Here is an 11027-nt window from a genome sequence, read left to right as displayed (position 1 = left end):
CTCTCGCCTCTGCTGCGAAAAGAGCTTTAAATACTGCGCTCTTGCCTGTCTCCTAATGTAAGCAACACGCTGGCCCCCTGTGACGGATCAGACAGAGAAAGAGAGGCGAGTCTTGCGATTGTAACGTGAGAGCAAATCTGTGCTGAAACACATTACGGTCTCCTCAACATCACCGGGGCATCTCAAGTTAATGTGTGTTGGGGAAAATGAGGCAAATCTGGTCAAACTTGGGAATGTGATTATCTCGAAAAGATTTGGACATAGTCACGTCAATCCCGTAAGGGGTGTGACTGTCACTGTGAAGTTTTTGATGAGTAATTTAAAAGAGCAGAAAGTGAGACTTGGGAGAGGCTCGTTGATGCTGTTTATTGGGATATTCCTCTGGGATCCTGTTTAATGGATAACCATGAGGGATATCATTAACTGGAGATTACAGGAGCATGAGTCATTTAGGAAGCGTAAAAAACAAGATTATGTTGTCGGCATCAAAGTGGTAATTAAATCAGGAAGTACTATTTAATTTTTCCTTTTTTACTCATTTTTAACTATAGTATTAGGAGTTACCGTTTCAGTAGTAATAGCACAGTAGTGAAAGGGGTTCTTTATTGAAGTACTTTATGGAGTCAGCATCAGTTCCAGAACAAACTGATTGAGGGAGGAACAGAGTTTAAAAGGGGTGCAAAAAGACATCCTTGCGATACACCTCTGTACATCGGGGTATGTTTGGATTTTTGCTCTTGTAAAATGAAAGACAAACTGTGAAGACTGCCAAGATGGGAATACCTGCAACTCTGCATGATACAGCAAAACTAGAAACCTTCCAGATGGAGTGCAATGTTTGCATTAATTAAAAACAGATAACGTGTTCATTAAAAGCTCCTCCTTGCTCCTGAACATATCTGTCACCATATAAATGCCATCCCGAGGTTTCAATGCACCACTCTCGATCCTGTTGCTCCTAAGCAAATATTTACCCGGTTATTGTGCTCACGCTTTATCTTTGAAATTTCAACCACAGAGTGCGTCGGCAAGCAGGTGTCATTACTGGTTCCTCTGCCGCTGAAGCCCTGCATACTGTGAGAATAAACAAAACTAATGCAGAGTAAACCGGTGTTTGATTTAGAAATGTGCAGGGAAGCTGGAGTGGAACGAAAAAAGCTGTGTATTTGAATATGTTTTAACAAGAACATGAAATGGTAGCAACACCATTTGAATATGCTCCCCTTGCGAAGGGGAGTTTAGCAGTGAAGCAGCTCTAACGCCTGACTGCACCTGTCCACAAGGATGCTGCGGTGGGCCACGCACCATGGCTGAAAACGCCCAGCAGATCCTAAATTATACATGCGTGTCAATATGCAGAAGGGCAACTGCCTGCTCCAGAGCCTCCTTCTCTGCTGCTTTAAAAATGATTGTTTTTTCAACAATTCTTCAGTTTCAAGCTCAGTGCATTTAAAGGAGTCACATAGATTACATTACAGACTTAAACAAATGAATCAATAAAAAGTACATTATACTCTTGTGCTGTCAAAGTGTTGTGTTACTTAAATAATTTATGAATGATGATGGTACCTTTTTAGAGTGCCAGGTTCCTTTCTGAATCTTTGCTTCTGCTTATTAACATTTTTATGACATCTAATCTGAGGAAGGCAATAATTCACATTGTAAACACTTTGAGAGTCCTAAATTTTGTTACAGCACAATTAAATCATACCACTTTGTAAAACATCACTACTTTTTAGCTTATTTAGCCGTTCTTTCTTGTAGTTGGAGCCACAAAACAGACCCAGAAAACATCACCTATATGAAACTTTAGTTACCCCTGATCAAAATTTCTAATTATGTGAATAATGATGTCGGGGAAGATGAAATGATTTAAAAAGGCATGAGGTTGCAGATAAGAAATTTGTAACATTTTCAAAAATCAGGTTTTATTTCCATTATTTCAATTTTCTTTGTAGAACCCAAATATGGCAAATATAACGGCTTTAAATGCATTTTTAGGGAACCAAGAGTCTTTCAATTCGAATTTGAGGGAGTTTTAGCTCTTTGTTCACCACAAAAGTCTGTGGCCAAACCTTCTCTCAATACGATCCATTATGGATTTTGAACTGTGTGTTTAGGAGCCATTTGCTTTTTAACTTCAGCTTTATCACAGATAGTGTTACGTTTTCCTCCAGAATTTGTTGGAAATTAATTCAATCCATTCTTCATCCTACCTACATAATGTTCCCTGTGTCACTGGCTGCAATACAACCCCAAAGGATTATGGATCCACCCCCAGGTTTAACAGCTGGACAGATGTCTTTTCCATTAAATTCTGTGTCTGTTCTTCTCCAAATGGACCTTTGCTCACTCTGGCCGTGATGGATTCCATCACGAGGTGCAGTCGGAAGGTTTTGCAGTGGTCCTCACTGTCTCCTGCCCTAAACATCATTCAAGATCTGTGGATAAACCTTCAAGGAGCAGTACGCTGGAATGGAATCTTTCTCTTCTGGAACACTTTTGTGAGGATGAATGGGTGAAAACCAGAATTTAAAGACTCTTGGCTGCCTAGAAATGTGTTTAAGGGTGCGATACTTGCCATATTTGGGGTCTACGAGGCATTCATTCTGCAGGGTGCCCAAACGTTTTCTCTGTTTTTTTTTACATTCACATTATATTGGAAAAAAAAGTTGGAAATAAAACCTGATTATTTTCAATGTTATGGGAATGTCTCATCTACAACTTCATGTCTTTTGTAGATCATTTCATCTTCCCTGTGGTCCATTATTCACATTATAAATCTCGATCTGTGGTGCCTAACCCTTTGCATCCCACTATGTTTATGCTCTTATGCTGATATTCCCTCAGCTGTGACGAACAAGCCTTTGTCAGATACTGTATATCTGAAAATGGTGATTGAGATACTAATTTTATTTAGTGTGTTAGTGCCGGAAATCTCTTTAGTCATAGTGAGGATTAACATGTATCGTCGGCACATAATTAAGAGCTCAAATGCAGCTCTTTCAGGATTTACTGGGATTTGGACTAATGCCATCTTCATTTCTGAATGAAATATAATAACGCTTTGTCTTCAATGGGCACATAATGAGATCGCAAATGTGTCTGATGCTCAGTCTATTTATAATGGCACTTTTACTGTGGAGAGATCAATGTGGATTTGCATAGTGCATGTCAGCTGTGAGTAAGAATACCATAAGTAATACTTAAAGTTAGTTTTAGGGTGTTACCTTTCACAGACAGAAGCATTTAATAATTCAGTAACTCTGTCTAGAGAAAGTGGCTAAAACAAGAGAGTCGCCTTTTTTTGTTGTTGTTTACAAATGTGTATAAATACTTTATTAGTCCATTTCCTTTTAACATTTACAGTCTGTTGTCCCAGTTTGCCCTGGTCTGGGCTTTCCCTCATCCAAAGAGCAAATTATTAATGTACTGTACATGATCTGTACACTGATAACTTAAAAATAATAATCATAATAATAGCAATATTTCTGTATTGTATTACTGTAGATACAAAGGCATGTCCACAAGTTGAACATCTTAGAAGTCCACACTTTTTGTCGTTTTCATGTTGTGATTGAGAATATTACTTTTACATAAATTAGGGTTGACTTTTGTGTTAGATAAGTATTTACATGTATGCACTGGTAACGGTTTGACATGAGTGTTTATACAGTAAAGCACTTCATCAGTTTATGGTCACTTCTTGTCTATTCACCTGTTTAACATTGTCACCTTCCTCTCCGTTGTCTTGAGACTTGAGACTGCAATGTTGGCTTTAGGGGCACCGCTGAGGGCCCTGGAGGTCTAAATCCTTGATCCCGGTGCAGGTGATTATCTGTGTGGATTCTCCGTGGTAAAAAACAACCCTGATCTGCACAGCGCCTCATTGCTGCTGCTGCACTGGCTCATACTGTAGGTCCTGCCCAGGCCTCACCATCTGCTCTGCTTGAGCACATTAGGTCAGTGCAGAAGAAGAAAGCAAAAACAAAACAATACAAGAAGTCAAGATGCTGCTATGCTGTTTTGGTGTTTGGTGTTTTTTCCTGTCTACACCGAAGAATTGGGAATTAGATTGAAGGCCAATGATTTTAGTTACCACAGCACCTGCAGGGACATTTTGCTTCCCTTTTTCCCTGTTATTACCAAGAAAATACTAACCATGTTTCAGTCTACCGCGAGTGCAGCTGTTGCTATATGTGCAGCCCACAACCACCATGTATGGAGTAACTTTTTGTATGTTTATATTGCAAGACAGGGCCAATTCTTTTTTTTTCTGGCTTGTGCATGTGAGGACATGGTAGATATATGACACATAGGGGGGACATACTGTATAGCAGAGGGGACTGAAAGACTAAAGTAGACACGCTTTGGCGCCTAACCAATTAGTCAGGGCTTTATGAGACTGTTAAAGTTGTAAACACGTCTCATAGGCCATAAATAAACAATAACAAGCCTGATACAGTCACTGCCATAAACAGGTATCGATGCAGCATCAGGAACTAAAGCAAGACTTTAAGAGGATGTGTTTGTTTTGATGAGAAAGTGCTGACTCAAATATCGGTCTCATTCAGTTAATGTTTTATTGTTATAACATTGATTAGATTTAGAGGACAAATTGTGGAATAACCACACACCTTAATGCATGTTTAGTGCTTACATGGTCATGTAACATCAAGTAGGCCTATTGTAAATCGTATTATTCATAATAAAGAAAGGATAATGATACAAATTCAATTGTGAATACAGTTGTTTCCTGCTATTATGAGCGTTCCATATTGACATTTTTTATATACCCTGCCGCTCAAAGGTTTGGGGTCACCCATTGTATAGCTTCTCTAATCAGCACAACAGTTCTCAGCATTGCGTAATTGCATGAAGGTTTTCTAATCATCAATTACCCTCTAACACGATTAGCTAACACAATGTGCCATTAGAACACTGGAGCGATGGTTGCTAGAAATGTGCCTCTGCATCTACAGTACGTTAGCCTGGCCTTAGCCATCCGTAAACTCCGCTCAATTATAATTTCCCTACATGTACGTCTGGGTCTGATCTCAGTGGCCGCGTTACATCGGTTTAATTTCAACCTGCCATTCAGCGAGCATATATATACATATATATATGTATATATATATGTATATATGTATATATGTATATATATGTATATATGTATATGTATATGTATATATGTATATGTATATATGTATATATATGTATATATGTATATGTATATATGTATATATAAATATGTATATATATATATATATATATATATATGTATATATATATATATATATATATATATATATATATATATATACCCTCCGCGGGCGGTCTCTTTTTCCTCCGCTCAGGTCCTCTACCAGAGGCCTGGGAGCTTGAGGGTTCTGCGCAGTATCTGCTGTTCCTTGAACTGCACTTTTCTGGACCGAGATCCATCCATCCATTTTCTTCCGCTTTATCCGGGGCCGGGTCGCGGGCCTGCAGTCTCAGCAGAGATGCCCAAACTTCCCGGTCCACACACACCTCCTCCAGCTGTTCTGGGGGGACCCCGAGGCGACACCAGGCCAGCTCGGAGACATAGTCCCAGCACCGTGTCCTGGGTCTTCCACGAGGCCTTGTCCCACTAGGACATGCCTGGAACACATCCCGCGGGAGGCGCCCAGGAGGCATCCGAAACAGATGCCCTAGCCACCTCAGCTGGCTCCTTTCGACGTGAAGGAGCAGCGACTCTACTCCGAGCTCCTCTCAGGTAACTGAGCTCCTCACCCGATCTCGAAGGGTGCGCCCAGCCACCCTGCGAAGGAAACTCATTTCGGCCGCTTGTATTCGCGACCTTGTCCTTTCGGTCATTACCCAAATCTCATGACCATAGGTGAGGGTGGGAACGTAGATCGATCGGTAAATCGAGAGCTTTGCCCCCCGACTCAGCTCCCTCTTCACGACAGACCGATACAGCGACCGCATCACTGCTGACGCTGCACCGATCCGTCTGTCGAACTCACGCTCCATCCGTCCCTCACTCGTGAACAAGACTCCGAGATACTTGAACTCCTCCACTTGAGGTAAGGACTCCCCACCGACCTGAAGAGGGGAAGCCACCTTTTTCCGGTGGAGAACCATGGCCTCAGATTTGGAGGTGCTGATTCTCATCCCGGCCGCTACACACTCGGCTGCAAACCGCCCCAGAGCGTGCTGAAGGTCCTGGTTCGTTGAAGCCAACAGAACAACATCATCTGCAAACAGCAGAGATGAGACTCTGAGGCTCCCAAACCGGACACCCTCCGGCCCCTGGCTGCGCCTAGAAATTCTGTCCATAAAGGTAATGAACAGAACCGGTCCTGGACCGAGATGTCTGATGTTTTTCCTGGGATCTGCTGGAGCCACTCCTCCAGTTTGGGGGTCACTGCCCCGAGTGCCCCAATGACCACGGGCACCACTGAAGCCTTCACCCTCCAGGTTTTCTCCAGCTCTTCTCTGAGCCCCTGGTATTTCTCTAGTTTCTCGTGTTCCTTTTTCCTGATGTTGAAGTCGCTTGGTATTGCTATTGTCAACCACAATGGCTTTCCTCTGCTCTTTGTCCACCACCACAATGTCCGGTTGGTTCTTCATTACCATTCTGTCTGTCTGTATGTCAGATATATATATATATATATATATATATATATATATATATATATATATATATATATATATATATACACAGTATATATATATAGTATATATACAGTATATATACAGTATATATATATACTAGCTGAGTCACTCAGTATAGCTGTAGACCCGCACTAAGTAGACCAGTGGTTCCCAACTCATTCCAAAAACTATGGCCACTACAAATTTATAAAAGAATGAATGCTAAAAATAATGTCAAACAAACTGCAATTGGAGTGTTTGATACACCCGTACTCCTTTCTTATATACTACAACGACAATATGTTTGAGACAGTGGAATAATGGATATATATTAGGGGTTCAGCTCTCACGGTTTGGGTCACGGTGCAGGACCCGTGGTTTGGTGCATCACGGTGCAAGTACAATCAAAAAAATAATAAGTTGGTTTTGAAATTAAATAGCCTAATGATCGTTGTTAGACAGTATTTATAATCTTAGAATACAATTGGCAATGCTTTCAAAGCTGCTTTATAAGAAAATTTACCTCTGGGCTCACACTACGTGAAAGCAAAATAGAAAAGAAATGGTACAGCAGCAAAGTACAAAAAAAAAAAAAAAAAGCAATGCAGTACAGGCCATTCGCTCGTTGAGGTAGTTTCATTTTCGCCTTCCGCACACGGAGGCTAAAGCACTCGGAGCAGCGCGTTTGAGGGAAATAAGCATGACGGCACCCACATACATATTTATATATATATAATTGTGAAGGTCCAGACCCTTGTTCGAAAAGCAATGAGTACGAGAGTATGGTAAAACCAGGCTAACAGTATGTAGGTATTCCATTAAAAATCACCCCCTTCCAGCTAGAACAGGCATTCACAACATTAACCATGTCTAGACTGTGTTTCTGATTCATTTGGTATTTTATTCATTATTTTATCTTCATTGACAAAAGCAGTGCTTTTCTTTCAAAAATAAGGACATTAAGTGACCCCAAACTTTTGAGCATTGGTGTATATATTTCCTATTTCCTCTACTTCGCTCTTATTTCTCTCTTATTTATGTTGCTTTTCCATTTATTGAGCCGTGGAACAAAAATGTAATAAATTCTTCCTTAATTACAAACATTGAAAAAAAATCATCAATATAAACTGTATAACTGTATACTACAAATACTTATGATAGCGTGAAAGTGTTTTAATCCTGCTCCAGGCGATGTCGCGTTTGTGGCCTATAAGCTGATCATGAGTCACTTGCACTGTCTCGCGTCACACTAAGCTTGTTAACCCTGGCGCCTGCAGAGTTCATTCACTGCTGACCTCGCCATGCAAGCCACTGACCTGCTCCAGGCAAACTGTGACGATGGCCACATTTTTATACACTGCGCTTGCTTGTAACTGAAAGAAAAATGTTACTGACATCATTCTTGTGGTGTTTTTCCTACGGCCAGCTTGTTGACTCACTCGTGAAGGTCAAAGGACAGGTCTGGACATGACCCTCTGATGCAGTCTCTCGGCTCAGTTACTCGGCTGGTGGTAATGAGTCTTCACACAATGCTGACACAAGACACGATCACGCTTTTTAATGTTCGTTTTCATCTCAATCTGTGGAGAATATCCGGGCCGCAGAGTGAATAGGACTATTGTCTGAATGGCCTATTATGCCAAGCCATTGAGCATAACACCACCTTGTGGAGAAAACTCGGAACAATGGCACTGAAGTGAATTAGGGCACTGTGCATATACGCCGACTGACTTCATAATAATACAATGCAGTGTAAACTACATTTGATAACACTTCTGCTGTTTTGAGTCAGCAGAAGATTAGTGAGAACTTTATATTTTATTATGGATATGATTACACATTACATTGCAAGTAGCCTTTTGCACTGACAGGAGGCTCCCGATAAAAGTCTGAAGTTCTGGGCATTTTGTATTCCACATTTTACCAGTGTGACTGTGGATTACGATGTCATACTCGCTTCCATATTTCATCCTCTGTAGCCCACTCATTCTTGCTTCTTTCTACAAAGTTGCTGTATCAAGGAAATAAACCAAATATGCTCTCTCTCCACCCGCGCGACATGATCCAATCAGGACTGATGAATTCTAAATTGACGGCAAATCTTTGCGGCCGTGGGACACTCACTCATGTGACGCGGGGCCGCTGCAAAATGACAAATGATGGCGTGAAGAAGAAGAAGAGGAGGGAGGGAGGGAGAGATAACGATAGATGGAGCGCTCAGGGAGGAATTGAAAGATACATTGGGGGATTTATGGCTTCTTGTTTGGAGCATGCTGCTGAAATGCACCCATAAATGTTTTTGATGGTCTACGAATAAATAACTTGCTCCACGTCATCTCGGCGTGCGGTAAATAATCCCAAAACGTTTAATCATTATCTCCTTCCAATTTACATTCATGAAGTCAGTTGTATTGCACATGCAGCGGGATCTCCCAGGATGCCACTGTTTGTTGTATTTAAGAACTACAGTCTAAAGATGATAGTGGTGCAAGTTTTTGTTGGCTTTGTGTTAAGTCAAAGAAGTCATGCTCAAGTTTGTTTATTTGTTACGTTGTTTCTGCCAGCAAGATGACTGTTACAGGTAGATTTGTGTTCAGAAAGATGGACTTGGTGGATTTACAGTAAATATAAAATCTATGAGTGCGCCGTAAAACCGTGGACGGCAACACTTTCCCCACTGCAAGATAGTCGCCGGTTCGATTATGGACCATTCGGGTGTTCTGGTTTATCATACCACTGAACACATGTACAATAGGTTCCCCGTGGGGCCAGGTTAAAATAATGCAGAATTTAGTTTTGATTTGAAGTTTTTGTAATATACATGAGAAATAGTGTTCAATTAATCCATCCATCCGTCTTCTTCCACTTGTCTGTATCCGGATCTTGGAATCACATTGCACCAGCCCCTTATGGCTCCTCCTGCAGGTGCTGGGTCCACAGAAGGACAGAGTATGGTTCTAACCGGGCCTGTTGGTCTCTCATAAGGGGCTTCTGAACCGCTCTTTGTCTGACCCGTCACCTAGGACCTGTTTGCCATGGGAGACCCTACCAGGGGCACGAAGCACCCGACAACACGAAGCTACCGTGCCGGGGCGGCACGGTAGCGCAGCGGTTAGCGCCTCCGCTTCACAGCTAGAAGGTCCCGGGTTCGACTCCCACCAAGGACGGGGCCTTTCTGTGTGGAGTTTGCATGTTCTCCCCGTGTCTGCGTAGGTTTCCTCCGGGTACTCCGGTTTCCCCTACCACTAAAAAAACATGTGCAATAGGTGAATCCTCCAGCCAGGTGATTCTGACCATCAGCCTGGCTCCACATCATGGAGATGGGTCCCCGGGCGCGGCACTGCCGTCGACCACTGCTCCTTACGGGTTGCCCCAGCGGCATCGAAGGATGGGTTAAATGCAGAGGACAAATTTCCCTACGGGGACAACAAAGTTAACAAACAAACAAAACCCGACAACAGAGCTCCTAGGATCATTCGGGTGCTCAAACCCCTCCACAGCGTTAAGGTGGTGTCTCCAGGAGGGGGTTATCAAATTCAATTAAAAGAATAGAATGACATTACTGAGTTACTTACTGTATGGATCATTTAAAAATAAAACTCATTGTGAATACAAACATGGCTGCACTACAGTTTTCTCACTTTATGTCAATTGCTTTCGTAACAGCTTAGCAAATAGCTGTAGTTTAGACACATTCTGCATGAATCTGTGCTTCTCGTTCTGGCTGCTCGCTCTACTGCTGCTGCTGCAGTTGTGTAGGCAGACATTTGCAGTGATGCATGTGTTAGTGAGTGATTGACCACTGTGCGAGCTCGTGTGTGTTGGCGGAGGTTTCCCCGGAGAAACCGAGCCACCGCTGACCTTGCAGTTAAAAAAAACAAAAACAAAAAACATAATTTATTCATTGGGATTGCACGGATTCCTCTTCATACTAAGTGTTATCTCTGCATCTCAGTCAATGTCCGCTATTTCATCCATTCTGTACAGATCATAATTTATCATCTAATCAGCTTTAGTAGCCTCTTGAAGCACTACAGCACCACTTGTAACTCAAGCTGACTCCAAACTCAATAACCTGTGAATTTCTAAACCTGGATGCTTCACCTGTTGTAAAATGCCCTTTTAACTGAGTTGGCTATGTCAAACAGATGGCTTTATGTCCAACAAGGATTTCATTTAGGATGGATTAGCTCGATAAAGAATGGCACATGGAGAACAGACAATTAAACACTGCACGGCACACTGCCCAGTTGTATTTTCAGTGGAGGATTAGTCTGTTAAATGCAGTTATTGAACAGACAGGGCTAAATTATTTTCATAATAGGCCATGTGGCTGGGCTTACCTAGGTCTTAAGGTAAAAGCCATAATACTTTAATTGATAGTTTTC

Source organism: Gobius niger (assembly GCF_951799975.1).
Source record: "Gobius niger genome assembly, chromosome: 18".
Lineage (NCBI taxonomy): Eukaryota > Metazoa > Chordata > Actinopteri > Gobiiformes > Gobiidae > Gobius > Gobius niger.
Note: the sequence above shows the minus strand (reverse complement) of the source record.